Source organism: Meriones unguiculatus, chromosome X (genome assembly GCF_030254825.1).
Source record: "Meriones unguiculatus strain TT.TT164.6M chromosome X, Bangor_MerUng_6.1, whole genome shotgun sequence".
NCBI lineage: Eukaryota > Metazoa > Chordata > Mammalia > Rodentia > Muridae > Meriones > Meriones unguiculatus.
This window is the reverse complement of record NC_083369.1, coordinates 30,444,161-30,461,072: the sequence shown is the minus strand read 5'-3', so window position 1 is coordinate 30,461,072 and position 16,912 is coordinate 30,444,161. Positions and strand designations below refer to the sequence as shown.

General features: G+C 35.5%; 1 pseudogene; it reads left to right on the top strand.

Annotated features, from left to right (window-relative positions):
* Positions 1 to 1,918: 1,918 nt before the first annotated feature.
* On the top strand, positions 1,919 to 1,977 carry LOC132650195 (U6 spliceosomal RNA; annotated as a pseudogene).
* Positions 1,978 to 16,912: the final 14,935 nt, after the last annotated feature.

Here is a 16,912-nt window from a genome sequence, read left to right as displayed (position 1 = left end):
GTTCTTTATATATTTTGTATATTAGTCCTCTGTCAGATGTAGGGTTGGTGAAGATATTTTCCCAGCCTGTAGACTATCATTTTGTTTTGTTGACATTGTCATTTCCCTTACAGAAGCTTTTCAGTTTCATGAGGTTTTATTTTTTAATTGTTGATCTTAGAGCCTGAGTTGTTGGTGTTCTGTTAAAAAGTTGTCTCCTGTTCCAATGAGTTCAAGGCTCTTTCTTACATTTTCTTCTAATAGATTCAGCATGTCTGGTTATATATTGTGGTCCTTGATCCATTTGGACTTTAGTTTTGTGTAGGGTGATAAATCTGGAACTATTTATAATTTTCTACATGTAGATATCCAGTTAGACAGTACATGTGTTCTATTGCCCCACTTTTTAAACCATTACCTACACTTAAAACTTTTTTCTTCCTCTTATTGTAATGCCAGGTTCACGGGACCCTCAGAGACCACCAGGAGACAACTCGATGCAATAGCCAGAGAGCTTTATTACAAGAGCAATCGACCTTGGGACCCAAGTCTCACTGATGCAGCAGTATAGAACTGGGACCTCAAGCTCTGAGTGAGCAAGATTTTTAAAGGGAAAGTCTTTGATCAGGGTGTTTCCATGACAGCAAGCCAGGGGGGCACATGTTTCCATAACAGCAAAAGAGGGGAGGGGTATTTGCCTTGAGATTTCAGGATTAGGTAAAAGTTAGAGGGCAAAGTGACCTTCTCTGAATTATAATTACCTAAGACAAATAATCACAATTGCTATTCTTCTGAACTGTATCTGAAACATTGGGAAGAAATTTCCAACCCAATTCACAACCGATTATTGCCAGGGAGATTGTCTCTATTTTCTATGAAGTACTTATTCTGTGATATTTCCTGGAAGCTGTTGATAGGAGACTTAACTTTGTTTTCTGTGAAGTGTACATTCTGTGATTTTTCCTGGTACCTGAATTCAACTCCCAGTCAAGATGGCTCTCTATTTCAAAATGGAGTTATACTCAGGCTAACAATACCCAGGCTAACTTAAACTCTTCATTATGTTTGCCTATCTATTTAAAGACCTATCCATTCATCCACACATGAAATAATATGAATATATATATATATATATTATGTTTATATATTCAATATATATATAAATCTATAATCCATTTATCAGAGAAACACGTACAATGTCACTTAATATAATAATTTATAGTTCTATTTTCTGCAATTATCATAATTTTAGTTGTTTTAATTCATTTAACACATTTTTATTATGTACCATACTCCAGAAACTGATCCAGGTATGAACACCTGTGGCAAACAGAAAAGCAAAAAAAAACTGTTGCTCTCAGTAAACTGAGATTTCAGTTGAGGCTAAGCTCAACTCTACAATACCATATTACTCCATCTTACAGTGGTAAAGCGAATTTTACTTTCTTTTTTATTTTATTAATTACACTTTATTCATTTTGTATCCCCCCATAAGCCCCTCCCTCCTCCCCTCCCAATCCCACCCTCCCTCCCCTTTCTGCATGCATGCCACTCCCCAAGTCCACTGATAGGGGAGGTTCTCCTCTCCTTTCTGATCTTAGTCTATCAGTTCACATCAAAAGTGGCTGCTTGTCCTCTACTATGTCCTGGTGAGGCTGCTCCCCCCACAGGGGGAGGTGATCAAAGAGCAGGCCAATCAGATTATGTCAGAGGCAGTCCCTCTTCCCATTACTATGTAACCCACTTGGACACTGAACTGCCATGGACTACATCTGTGCAGAGGTTCTAGGTTATCTCCATGAATAGTCCTTGGTTAGAGTATGAGTCTCTGGGAAGTTCTCTGTGTTCAAATTTTCTTGTTTTGTTGCTCTCCTTGTGGAGACCCTGTCCTCTTCAGCTCTTACTATTTCCCAGTTCTTACATAAAATTCCATTCACTCGTGCTCGCTTCGGCAGCACATATACTAAAATTGGAACGATACAGAGAAGATTAGCATGGGTGGGCTGGCTTTCCCCAGGGTCCGAGGATTGTTCAAGGTTCCTGAATAAACTGCATTGAAAAAAAATAAATAAAAATAAAATTTTAAATTAAAAATAAAGAAAGTCAAGGAAAAATAAATTAACTTAAAATGGAAATTAATATTGTTTAGTAGGTAGGAAAAAAGTGTTGACTAGAACACTTTCTTTATTGGTAAAAATAATTTTACTAATTGTTCACATTAAAATGTGTTATTGCTGTTTATGGCATGATTTTCTTAAAAAAAAATTCCATTCACTCTGCCCAAGAGTTGACCATCAGGCTCAGCATCTACTTTGATAGTCTGTAGGGCACAGGCTTTCAGAGGCTCTCTGTGGTAGGTTCCTAGTTTGTTTCCTGTTTTCTTCTTCTGGCTTTCAGAAGCCCTCTGTAGAAGGTTCCTAGGTTGGTTCCTGTTTTCTTCTTCTTCTGATGTCCATCCTCTTTGCCTTTCAGGATGGCGATTAACCGTTTTAGTTAGGGTCCTCTCTCTTGCTTAGTTTCTTTAGATGCACAGATTTTAGTGGGTTTGTCCTATGTTGTATGTCTATATGAGTGAGTATATACCGTGTAGGAAGTCAAAGACTTGTATGCAAAAAAGTTCAAGTCTCTGAAGAAAGATTTAGAAGAAGATATCAGCAGATGGAAAGATCTCCCATGCTCATGGCTTGGCAGGATTAACATGGTAAAAATGGCCATCTTACCAAAAGCAATCTACAGATTCAGTGCAATTCCCATCAAATTACCAACACAATTCTTTACAGACCTGGAAAGAAAAATTCTCAACTTCATATAGAATAACAAGAAACCCAGAACTGCTAAAAGAATCCTCTACAATAAAAGATATTCTGGGGGTATCTCCATCCCTGATCTTAAGTTGTACTATAGAGCAACAGTTTTAAAAACTGCATGGTACTGGCATAGAAACAGAATGGTAGATCAATGGAACTGAACAGAAGACCCAGAAATAAACCCACACACTTACGGACACCTGATCTTTGACAAAGACGCCAAAACCATTCAATGGAAAAAAGATAGCATCTTCAACAAATGGTGCTGGTCCAACTGGATGTCTACATGTAGAAAAATAAAAATAGATCCATACTTATCACCCTGCACAAAACTCAAGTCCAAGTGGATCAAAGACCTCAACATAAAACCAGACACATTAAATCAGTTAGAAAAAAAAGTGGGGAATACCCTAGAACTCATTGGTACAGGAGACAACTTCCTGAACAGAACTCCAACAGCACAGGCTCTAAGAGCAACAATCAATAAATGGGACCTCATGAAACTGAAAAGCTTCTGCAAAGCAAAGGACACTGTCGTCAAAACAAAGCAACTGCCTACAGATTGGGAAATAATCTTCACCAACCCTTTATCTGATAGAGGACTCATATCCAGTATATATAAAGAACTAAAGAAGCTGAAAAGCAGCAAACCAAGTAATCCACTTAAAAAATGGGGAACAGAGCAAAACAGAGAATTCTCTGTAGAGGAATATCAAATGGCAGAGAAACACTTAAAGAAATGCTCAACGTCATTAGCCATTAGGGAAATGCAAATCAAAACAACCCTGAGATTTCACCTTACACCCATGAGAATGGCCAAGATCAAAAACTCAAGTGACAACACATGCTGGAGAGGTTGTAGAGAAAGGGGAACCCTTCTCCACTGCTGGTGGGAATGTAAACTTCTGGAAATCAATCTGGTGCTTTCTCAGACAACTAGGTATGGCCCTTCCCCAAGATCCAGCCATATGACTCCTAGGCATATATCCAAAAGAGGCTCAAGTACACAAAAAGGACATTTGCTCAACCATGTTTGCAGCAGCTTTATATGTAATAGCCAGAAGCTGGAAGCAGCCCAGATGCCCCTCAACTGAAGAATGGATGCAGAAACTGTGGTACATTTATACAATGGAGTATTACTCAACAATGAAAAATAAGGAAATCATGAAATTTGCAGGTAAATGGTGGGACCTGGAAAGGATCATCCTGAGTGAGTTGTCCCAAAAGCAAAAAGAATTTTACTTTCTTTAGTTTTTTTAAAAAAAGTATTTCAATAGCATATGTAGCAAATCTGTTTTCTTGCATGTCTCCCTGCATCACATCCTTCTTATTAACTCTATAAATAGCTAATATGGTTGGAAATCCTCATTCAGCAGCATCTCTTTTCTCGGCTCTATTTTTGCTTGCTGTACACATTAACATTAGAATATGTTTCAGTTGTTTTTAAATATTACAATAGGAAAAATCCTATATTTTACTATTTTCACAAACAGAAAGAATTGCCTTTAAGAATGTGGAGTGACATGAAGACGCTGAAATCTTCTACAACTCCCTTTAGCTCTGCTTTGATTCCAAAAGGAAGTTCCTTTCCTCATGATGGATAGACTGCACACATGGTATATACTCACTCATAAGTGGTTATTAGACATATAATATAGGATAAACATACTAAAATCTATAATAGTAAAGAAGTTAAACAACACAGGGAAGACCCTAGGGAAGTTGTTCAATCCTCATTCAGAAGGACTTATGTGATAGACATTGGAAGCAGGAGAAAACAGGGAACAGAACAGGAGCCTACCACAGGGGTTTCTGAAAGACTCTAGTGATCGTGGTAAAGAAGCAGAAGCTGAGACTCATAGCCAAACTTTGGGCAGAATGCATGGAATTTTATGAAAGAGGGGGAAGAAAGAAATTTCAGTTTTCTTTATAGCTGAACAATGTTCAATTGTGTATTTACTACATTTTCTTTATCCATTCTTCTATTGATGGAAATACATGCTTGTTAGATATTCTAATAGTGTATTAGTAAAGTTGGATGTGCAAATACCTCTGTGAGAAGACAGGGTGATATTTGGTATATATACAAAGTTATGTAATTTTATCATATGGTAGTTCTGATTTAATTTTTGAGAAAACAACTTACTTACTTCCATAGTGCCTATATCAGTATATACTCCCATCATCAGTGAGTGTTTATTACCCAGCCCTGTTCCTCAAAGCCTCTGCAGAATTTGCCGTCCTTTTGTGGCTTTCTCTTGCCTTTCTGGCTGCTGTTAAATGGAAATCACAGTTTTAATTAGCATTTCCTGAATGTCTAAGGATGTTGAACTCTTTAAAACAACTGGTTGGCTACTTGTTTTTCTTCCTTTCAGAACTACTTTCTTGCTTCATTAGCCTATTTGTTACTAGATTTTTATTTTTTAATTTTATTTTTATAATTATATATGTATATACAAGGTATTGTGATTATAGCTTCACTTATCCTCACTTATTCTCTTCTCTCTCCCTTTGAAATCCTTCTTTGTCCCAAATAGTTCAACTCTTATTTTCATGTATTTCACTCTCTCTGACTCACTGAGTTTAGTTAGGGTTGGTTGTCATGAGCTTCAGTAGGTTTGCTGAAGCAGGAACAATCTACCAGTGGATACATCAAAATAACAACTTCTAAGCAGATGATGATTCATTGCAAATACCATTTCAGTTAGAGGCTGATCTCATGGGAAGCAACCCCCACCTCATTCGTGGTGGAATACTGAAAGCCTCTACCTTGTGCAAATATTGTGCAGATATCCACAGCTATTGTGTTTATGATTATAGTGATCATATCACATTAGTATGAGAATGTTTTATACCATATGTCCCCTTCTTTTTGCCCATGTATTCATTTGTTTCTATCCTCTCTTCTGATATGTGCCCTGGGTCATGCAGGGGTTAATAGACGTGTCCTATTAACTGCTGAGCACTCAAGAGTTACTTATTCTCATTATTTTGTGTAGAAATTAGTCTCTGCATTAATTGTCATACACTGCAAAAAGGAGCTTCTTTGTTTCAGGCTGAGAGCCCTCTAGTTATAAGCTAGTATGAAAACACCTATGTTTACTATTCACCTACACATAATACCAAAACAAAAGTAGGGACTGTGTATTCCCAGCCTTAGGCTTCAAACAAGTTTGACCATGTGTATTCCCTCCTAAGAAGAAGAAGGCCTCAAATCAAATCAGAAAACCATTGGTTCTTTATATATTCTATTTATTATCAACATCCCTGAAGAAAAGTTACAATTTTTTTCTCTCATTATGTACGGTCACCTTTCCATTAAATAATTTCCTTTGTTGTGCAGAAATTGTTAACTTATTTATTTTTATTGATCCATTTTATTTGTTTTTAGAATATATTTATTTGTCTATTTAATTTTGTGTATATGTGTGTGTACTTGAGCATACACACCCATATGGAGGTCTTACACCAGCATAGAGTGTTCCTCAGTAGCTTTTCCACCTTTTTCCGACAGAATATCTCAATAGGTTGGAGCTCACAAATTACACTAACTTAATTTGCCAATGAGTCACAGTGATCTTTCTGCCTCTGTCTCGCAAATGATGGTATTATAGTTTTCTACCACTAAGCTTGAATGTGAAATTTCTATTCAATTTAATATAATCATATCTGTTACTTCAGGAGTTATTTCTTATGCTATTAGAGTTTGTTTCAGAAATGTCTTATATTTCCCTCTATTTTCAGTGTTTCATGTTCTAAATTAAGTCCAGTTTGAACTGGTTTTTGTTCTTGGTCAGAATTATAGATTCTCATTGTTCTATATGGATATAGAGTTTTGCCAACAACATTTGTTGAAGAGAATATCTTTTTCAATGTATATTAACTTTTCTGCTGTGTTTTTTAAAATTTCTACTAGAAGTTACTGATCATTCCATCCACTTTTATAAATCTTTTTGTCTAGGTCCTACATTGATATTCTTACTTTTTGCACCTGTTTGAGTTCTCTATATGGTATATGGTCACTGAAAGTGTTTGAAAGGAAGATTCTCATTTTTTCTAGAATATTGTACTCTTTTTAGTTTCCAGGAGAAGAGTTATGAACTTGTGGATATGGCACCATGCCCTATTGTTTCAATATTTTGTGATATTTTAATTTTGCCTATATATTAGGATAGATAAGTTTTTCATTGTTTATTTTTCTTCATTCATTCAATTTCATTGTTCTCTTATTTTTATTTTATGTCAGCCTTCTTGGAGAAGGTTTTTTCACTTGGATTTATGTTTCTTGATTCTACTTCATGGGAATATTGGCAATGAGAACTATAATGATTTTTGTTTTGTTTTGTTTTTTCAAGGCATTTTTCTCTGTATAGCCTTGGCTCTCTTGTACTCACTCTAGAGACGAGGCTGGCCTGGAACACACAGAGATCCACCTGCCTCTGCCTCTCTGAGTGCTGGGATTATAGGAGAGCACCACTGTGCAGGCTGAGAACTATAATGATTTAATAGAAATACTGGTACTGATTTACAGTCACAGGAACTTTTCCAGACCACCTGTGTCCTAATAAGGATCACAGTGGATGACCCTAAGCAACTGGAAATTATAATTTTAGGCTAAGGGTATCAATGTTTAAGTAGTGAAACTGAGAAGGAGAGGGAAAGGGGGAAATGACAGTTAAAGTGAGAAAGAGAAGGGAATGAATGAGAATTATTTGAAGTAGTAAACTATTGAACTGGGAAAGTAGATACAAAAAAAAAGAAGCACAATTGTGATTTTTGGTGAGTTACAGGCTTATACACCAAACACATTAAAAATAGTAAAAGAAGAAGAAGAAGAAGAAGAAGAAGAAGAAGAAGGAGGAGGAGGAGGAGGAGGAGGAGGAGGAGGAGGAGGAGAAGAAGGAGGAGGAGGAGGAGGAGGAGGAGGAGAAGAAGGAAAAGAAGGAGAAGAAGGAGAAGAGAAGGGGAAGGGGAAGAGGAAGAGGAAGAGGAAGAGGAAGAAGAAAGAAGAAAGAAGAAGGAGAAGGAGAAGAAGAAGAAGGTAAAAATAAAGAATAACATTAATTAGAAGGTATGCCCTCAGCTGGTATTCCACCTTCCTCAATGGGGCCATATGGTTTTTCTTTCTCATTGTGTCAATGTCCACAACTGCAGGAGAAAGGCTGCTAGCCTCAGTAATTCAGGAAAATTAAGTCAGTGTGTCCTTCTAGATAAAGATTTTTCAGACCAAAGTCCATATTTTCCCTCTCACACTGCATCTCTCATTACCTGACTCTGATATTTCTGCGACTGAACTTTCCATGTCAAGAGCTTTCCATGACTGAGACTCTGGGAATGAGGGAGGGCTTCTTATCTAAATTTATATTTTGTGTTGCTAAGTGATTGGGGCCGTTTTCACAAAGCATTTTTTCTTCTCTCACTTGTTCAATCAATGACTGTGAAGAGGGAGTCACTTTTTTTTTTGGCAACAATCCTTTGGTCCCAGCTTCCTATTCACAAGGTTTACATCTCTCTCTAGTATGTTTCTTCCCTTCTTTCTTTCCTTCCTTCCTTCTTTCTCTTTCTTTCTTTCTTTCTTTCTTTCTTTCTTTCTTTCTTTCTTTCTCTCTCTCTCTTTCTCTCTCTCTCTTTCTTTCTTTCTTTCTTTCTTTCTTTCACCTTGCTTTCCATGAATTTATTATCCAAATTTTAGCTATATTTCTCCCTCCAACCCTTTCTCTCAGGCTTTCACAGCAACATCCCATGAGAACATTTAAATGGTAGTACCTGTTACCCCCATGGCAGGAAGAGTATGGTGAAGCTTAGCTCCAGTGGTTTGGCTTATCTGCAGACAGAGTTTGACTTCATTTCTTCCTGTTTTCTTTAGCTCTTCATATATGAATGGTATTTTATCCATTCACACAATGATAGTTTCCAATCTGTCATATACATCAGAAATCTCCCATAGAGAACAATTTTAATGAAGTTCAAAGGAAGTTCTAAAACCTCCTATGAGGAAGAAATGTCTAGAGAAAACAGGATGAATCAAAGGGCCATAGAATATTGATGAGAAATAATTTTTGTATTAGGGGACCCTTGTTATAAAGAATACAGGGATTTCACACTGAAAAAAAGACATTGGGAGAGAATGAATTTTCACTTCTAGTGCTATATAACAAATTTAATTCTCAACAAAATTGTCATAGTAATATACTATTATGTTATACTGTTAGTGTCCCTCAAATGATAGCCTGTTGATTAACTCATCTACAACTATGGTGGACAGCATTGTTCCCAATACAAGGTGTCATATGGAGACTTTCTGCTTCCATTCTTCAAGGTTGCATTTAGTTTGTTGACAGTCCCAATAGTTGATTTCATTTTTGTATTGATTTAGGTCTTGTTTTGTTTTGTTGTTTGCTTTGTTTTGTTTGAGATACTGTCACCTTTGGCCAGATCGGCCTTGTATTCATGGTAATCACCAATTTAACTGTGGTATTAAAGGAATAACCTCCCATATAGGGCTCTAATCATGTATTCCAGTGGTTTAGAAGAGTAACTAAAACTTAAAGTGAATGACTTGGTTTCTAGAGAATAAAATATCACCCCCTATCCATTTGGGGAAAGTTAATTTCACAATGCACTCTCCACAGTTATTCATAAGATTTAGATACATGGAGAGTATTTGTCGGTAGAAAATAGAGTCCATAACTGCTTTCTCGTTGCTAACATAAAACTCTCTTCATCCTTTCCATTCTCTTCTCATAGTTAACTTGTCAAATGAATTAACTAGTTCCCCAAACTTATCTCTTTTCTGATGACAGAGTGACTCAACCCAAAATACATAATAAGTTTTATTAAAAAAATCTACTGTTTATAAAACTGTGTTATATTTGAAATTGTCTTGGGAAGAAATTGGGCTCATGTATGGAATGTTCTCTAGAATTCTCAACTTCATTTCCTGATGAGGAAACAGCTTTATGCAATCCGGGTGTCTCTCCCCAAATCACACAGCTAATAAAGTGCAAAATTTTCTTTGATATTCTAAATAGGACCTTAGAAACCTACACATACAAAAGAATGACTTTCTGAAGAAAGGAATCCTTTGTGTTTTAATTTCAGGTGCAATTCAGTTTAATGTTGTGAGGTCTTGCTAGCTTAAGACATCTTAGCTAACTTCATTAATTTGAATTCCTTTTATTTAAGCATTGTGAAAATTTGGCATCTGTGGAAATCAGATTTATTTTCCCTGTAAAAATATAAAAGTATATATTTTTAGTTCAACCAAATGATTTCATCAGTCTCCAACTAGGGTTTTCAACATACATCATCCTTTAATGTTTTATGATATTCAATTAAAGACAATGAATAATAGGAAAACTGAGTCTTGCGTTTCTTTTTTAATTCCTTCAAGTAGTGTGGCCTCAAAATCAGCATAACCTCATGTTAAACTTAGAAAAAGAAATAATCATACATATTTTCCAGTCTTTTATTTTCATTTAGCACAGAATTCCATGGCATTAAATACACATGAAGCAATATTCTAAATGTTTTACATATGCTAATGCATTTAAATTTTAAAATGACTCTTTGGGGTAGATGTCACTGTCATCATTTTCTAGCTGAATAACCAAGGTATACTTGGATGAAGCTGTTCGACTAATGTCACACAGATAATCAAAAGTGAGAATCAAGCTTAGGAAACAGCATTGAAGTCAAAATTTGGTGATCTTATATGCAAACATTTCCTTAAAAAGCACAAGCTCTATTTATTTACCACAACCATTTACATGCCGTAATAAACAGTTTGCTGTGAGAAAAGCTTAAGGGACAGATGTAAAATGGGGGGGGGGGGGCATCTGTGTGTGTAATATATATGCATATATATAATTTTTATGTATAATTTTTATGTTTAATTTTTATGTATGTCCTTCATTCATCATTACATTATTGTCTTAGGAATCTCTTGATTATTTCATTCACTGTTTATGACTTTTTGTGGCAGGATATCATTATTTAGCTGTGTTGAATACTTTTAAGTCAATTAGACACAAACTAAAGTCATTTTGGGAAATAGAATCTCAATTGAGGCAAAACTGTGGACTATTTTCGAAGTTAGTGATTGATGCTCATTTCTTATTTTTACCTTCCCCATTGTTTGTTGTCCTAGGAGGTATGAGAAAGCAGAATAAACATGCCTTGGGGAGCAAGCCAACAAATAATCTTCTTCCATGGTTCTTGAATGAGTTCCTGCCTCTAGGCACCTGCTTTGAGTTCCTGCCCTGACTACTCTAGATTGTGTACTACAAGTTGTAAACTGAAATAATTTCTTTTATTTCAAGGTTCTTTGGGTCATAGTGCTTTATTATAGCAATAGAAAAGTAAATAAGACAGTAGCCCCTGCTGTGATATAACTCAGTATGCTCAGCCACTGTCTTACTTTTAAAAATATAAATAACAGTTCTATTTCTGTGTATTGTGTACATATTTGTTTCATCTTAAAAAGAGGGACATGGGAGGAGAAAAGGGAGGGATGGTAGACTTGGGAAGGGATAAGGGAGGGGGCTACAACTGGGATACAAAGTGAATAAATTATAATGATCAAAAAATAATAAAATAATATAAAATATATAATATGAATTTAAGGTATGCAACACATAATAATTTATTTATAATTATATAAATTAATGTATCTATTGTCTCAAATGGTTCTCCATTTATCTTCTGGCAGCAGAAAACCTAAAATATTTTATACAAATGTGAAATAATTTTGTAATTGTGAATTCCATCCTTGTTTTGGATCTATGAAAATAGTCTTCATGTATTTCCATGTTTCTTTTTTTATTTTTTATATTTTTTTAGATTTTATTGATTTATTCTTTTTTCACTTTTTAAAATTTTATTTATATTTTTCTAAATTACAGTTTATTAAATTTTCATCCACACTGTATCCCGCTCCATTAATCCCTCTCAATCCCACCCTCCCAATCTTCTCCCTCATCTACTCCCATGCCCCTCCTCAAGAACACTGATAGGGGAGGTCTTCCTCCCTTTCCATCAGAACCTAGCCTATCAGGTCTCATCAGGACTGGCTGCATTGTCTTCCTCTGTGGCCTGGTAAGGCTGCACCCCTATCAGGGGGAGGTGATCAAAAAGCCAGCCACTGAGTTCATGTCAGAGACAGTTCTTATTCCCATTCCTAGGAAGCCCACTTGGAGACTGAGCTGTCATGGTCTACATCTGTGCAGAGGTTCTAGGAGTTCTAGGTTATCTCCATGCATGGTCCTTGTTTGGAGTATCAGTCTCAGAAAAGACCTATGTGCCCAGAATTTTTTGATCTGTTGCTCTACTTGTATAGCCCATCTCTCTTCTAGGTCTTCCTCTCTCCTCCTCCTTTCATAAGATTGCCTACACTCTGCCCAAAGTCTGGCAATGAGTCACGGTATCTCCTTCAATACCTTGTTGGGTAAAGTCTTTCAACAGCCCTCTGGGGTAGGCTCCTGTCCTGTTGCCTGTTTTCTCCCTCTTCTGGTATCCATACCCTTTGCCTTTCTGCATGAAGCTATATCATCTTACCCAGGGTCCTCCTCCTTGTTTAGCTTTTTTAGGTGTACAGATTTTAGTATGTTTATCCTATATTAGATGTCTAATATCCAATTATAAGTGAGTATAACAATGTGTATCTTTTTGCATCTGGGATAACTCACTCAGGGTAATCTTTTCTAGTTTCCACCATTTGCCTGCAAATTTCATCACTTCCTTGTTTTTAATTAATGAGTAGTACTCCACTGTGTAAATGTACCAATTTTTGTATCCATTCCTCAGTTGAGAGACATCTGCATTGTATCCAGATTCTGGCTATAACAAATAGGGTGTTAAGAACATGGTTGAGTAAATGTTCTTGATGTTTACTTGAGCATGTTTTGGATATATGCCTAGGAGAGGTATAGCTGGATCTTGAGGAAGCACTATTCCTAATTGATTGAGAAAGTGCCAGATTGATTCCTAAAATGGATGTACAAGTTTACATTCCCACCAACAATGAAGAAGGGTTTCCTTTCTCCACATCCTCTCCAGAATGTGTTGTCACTTGAGTTTTTTATCATAGCCATTCTGATGGGTGTAAGGTGAAATCTCAGGGTCATTTTTTATTGAATTTCCCAGATGACTAGGGATGTTGAACATTTCTTTAATTGTTTTCTGCCATTCAATAATCCTCTATTGAGAATTTTCTGTTTAGCTCTGTACCCCATTTTTAATTGGTTTACTTGAATTTTTGCTTTTCAACATCTTGAGTTCTTTATGTACTCTGGATATTAGCCCTCTGTCAGATATAGGATTGGTAATGATCCTTTCCCCATGTGTAGGCTGTCCTTTTGTTCTGATGACAGTGTCCTTTGCTTTACAGAAGTTTTTCAGTTTCATGATATCCCATTTACTGATTGTTGATCTTAGAGCTTGTGCTCTTGGTGTTCTGCTCAAGAAATACTCTCCTCTGCCAATGAGTTCTAGGCTCTTCCCCACTTTTACTTCTAACTGATTTAGTGTGTCCGGTTTTATGTTGAGGTCATTTATCCACTAGGATTTTAGTATTGTGCCGGGTGATAAATATGGAACTCTTTGCAATTTTCCACATGGAGACATCTAATTAGACTAACACCATTTGTTGAAGATGCTCTTTTTTCCATTGTATGGATTTGGCTTCTTGGTCAATAATCAATCATCCATAAGTGTGTAGGTTTATTTCTGGGTCTTCTATTTGATTCTGTTGATCCACCAGTCTCTTTCTATGCCAGTATCATGCACTTTTTAATACTATTGCTCTGTAGTACAGCTTGAGATCAGGGATGGAGATACCTCCAGATGACCTGCTATTGTACAAGATTGTTTTGGCGATTCTGGGTTTTTTGTTTTTCCATTTGATGTTGAGAATTGTTCTTTCAAGGTCTGTAAATAATTGTGTTGGTACTTTGATGGGAATTTCATTGCTTTTGGCAAGATAGCCATTTTCATTATTTTAATCCTGCCAATCCATGAGCATGGAAGAACTTTTCATCTTTTGATATCTTCTTCACTTTCCTTCTTCATAGACTTGAAGCTTTTTTCAAACATGTCTTTCACATGCTTGGTTAGGTTCACACAAAGATACTTTATGTTATTAGAGGTTTATTATGTTATTGAAGGGTGTTGTTTCTCTAATTTCTTTCTCAGTGCTTTTGTCTTTCGTATACAAAAGGTTTTTTTTTTTTTTTTTTTTTAAGTTGGTTTTAAGTTAATTTTGTATCCAGGCACTTTGCTGAAGGTGTTTACCAGCTGAAGGAGTTCTCTGGTTGAATTTTTGGGGTCACTCATGTATACTATCATATCATCTGCAAATAGTGATACTTAGACTTCTTCCTTTCCAATTGTATCCCCTTGATCTCTTTGAGTTTTCTTATTGCTCTAGCTAACACTTCAAGTACTATGTTGAAGAGATAAGGAGAGAGTGTACAGCCTTGCCTTGTCCCTGATTTCACTGGGATCGATTTAAGTTTCTCTCCATTTAGTTTGATGTCGGCTATAGGCTTGCTGTATATAATCTTTACTATGTTTAGGTATGTGCCTTGTATCCCTGATTTCTCCAAGACTTTAAACATGAATGGGTGTTAGATTTTTGTCAAATGCATTTCCATGCTTCTTACTGGTTTGCTTTCTCTGTCCTGATCAGATACTTTTCTTATACATTCTAAGCCCAACTGCTCAATAGTTAATTACAATTAGTCACAATTATTAATTAAAATTGCTAAATCAATTAACACTTAAGAAAGTGTCCCACAGACAACCCCACAGTCAAATTTGATGGATGTAATTTTTTAATGGATGTTTTGTCTTCCCAGATGACTCTGTGTTAAGTTTATAAACTCTATCCAGAACACACAGACACACAGGCACACACACACACACACACACACACACACACACAGAATTAGAGTTTAATTTATGCATTCTCATGTAAAATAGATTGCCAGTCCTAGTGGTTCACATCTTTTCTTCTGGCACTCAGCAAGCAGAGGCAGGGAGATCTTTGAGTTCAAGTCTGTTCTGGTCTACAGAGCATGTTTCAGGACATCCAGGACTACACAGAGAAACCCTGGCTTGCAATAACAAATAAACAGACAGATGGCAGATTAATGTGATGATACTTTAACTAGATATTATAATTATTTATTATTTAGTTCATTTAACAATTGTATAATGATTAAATAAAATGAGTCGGACACTGTTCTGGATGTTAAGAATAGAATACCAAAGCAAAGAGAAGATTCTTTGTTTAAGATATGTTTCACTTTAATGCAGACACAATTATTAAGGAAGTAAAAAAATACACATGATTGCAAATTGAATTATTTTCAAAAATATAGTGGTATAATTACCTTATTTTACCCATCCTATGTTCACTAAAATTAATGACACCAGTTTCTTCTCTATGAATCCATACAATCATTGTCTGTTGACATATTTTTTTAAAATTAAAAGATGTAAGGAGACACTACCTAGAATAGCACAGATTAAAAATTGGGAGGTCAGAAAGGTCATTTTGTCAAAGTGAAAATTAAACTGAGATATGAAAAGGGAATAGTATTAAAGGTAATGGAATATTACAAACAGAAGAAGTTTCAATTTCACAATAAAATTATTCAAAAGCATTCTCAATGCATTACCATTATTGTGCATTAAATCATGTTTTAAATAATGGAAGTCAGTTATTTTCCAACTAATTTACAAGGTTTTTACTGTCACACATTCATACAAATTTTCTAAAAATAAATGTAACATTTTCTATAATCTATTATTTGTTCTGTGTTTTAAAAATCAGCATTTGATCAGAAGAAAATTTCCTGAACCTCTAGTCTAGAAAGCTTTGCAGACATTTGTAGGGTTAAAAGTCTATATATTAAAACTGATTGAGAGTACAGAATCTATTTGGTAGAATCCTTTTAATTTTACCTGGTAAATTGGGGGAAAAATAGTTGTTCTAAAATGAACCATAGTTAAGTCTTTGCTGAATAGGATCTTTTTTTTAAGTTTTCCTTAGATGAATTTTTCTTTAATATATTATTTTTTAATATTGAGGTACAGTCATCTACTTTTTTATATAAGTTAGAAGTGGTAACACTTTGGCCTTGCATAACACTTTGTTAACCACTTTTCTTCAAATGGCAATTTCTTTTCTTGCTGGATGGCAGATTTGTAGAAGAGTGGCACCCAGAAATAATTACAATTGCAGCAGTATTTCATGCAATAGTTTTGTTTTTTTTTTTTCTGTTCAAGGATTTCAAAACACTTTTCAATGGTAAATTACCTTTATAATATTCTCTTTTCGAAAACTGTAAAATCTTAAGTATAGAAAATTACAGTTTACCAATGTCAGCTGTTAATTTTCTTCATCAATACATTTGTTGTCCATTTCCTAAATGCTGAACACTTTTCTGGGTGCAGTGAATTCTTACGAAAATAATAGGCAAGGTTTCTTAAGTCTGTTGTTTGATTTAATGGGATGGCGGAAGAGTAGAAGGAAATTACACACATGCAGAAAACATTTATAGAGCAATTATATTCATTCCCATTAAGTGCTTTAGTCTTCACAATAGTTAAAACAAAACAAAAAAAATGGCAGTGAATGAAGTTACAACATATAATTAGGATCCGTGACCCTGTAAAAGTTTTTAATGGGTGAGGCAGATTATTTGGTACTGCAAAGTGGAGATGGCATCCTGGGCATACTAAATTGCATATTTAGTGAGACAGAGGCCAAAGAGAGCACAACCTATGAATGGGTTGAACTCAACTTTTGTCACATACAAGAAAAGGCTGCATAGTCAAATATAATAAGGTGACTTTCAGTAAAGAGAGGAGTCTTTGTTGAGAAAATCCATAGGAATAAAGATGGGAAAGAAAAGCAAAATGACAACAAGGTAAAGTTTGACTATGCTATGACTGAAAAATATTATACAACAGAAATATAAAGAAGTATTAGGATGTAGTCCTTGGTGATTTATGCATTTCAAGTGAATGTGGAAAACCAAATCTTCAGAGAAGAGTAATAGAATCAGGGGTTCCAAGATGGCAGTGATCAGTGTGTACAGTATCTAAGGAGCAGAAGATCA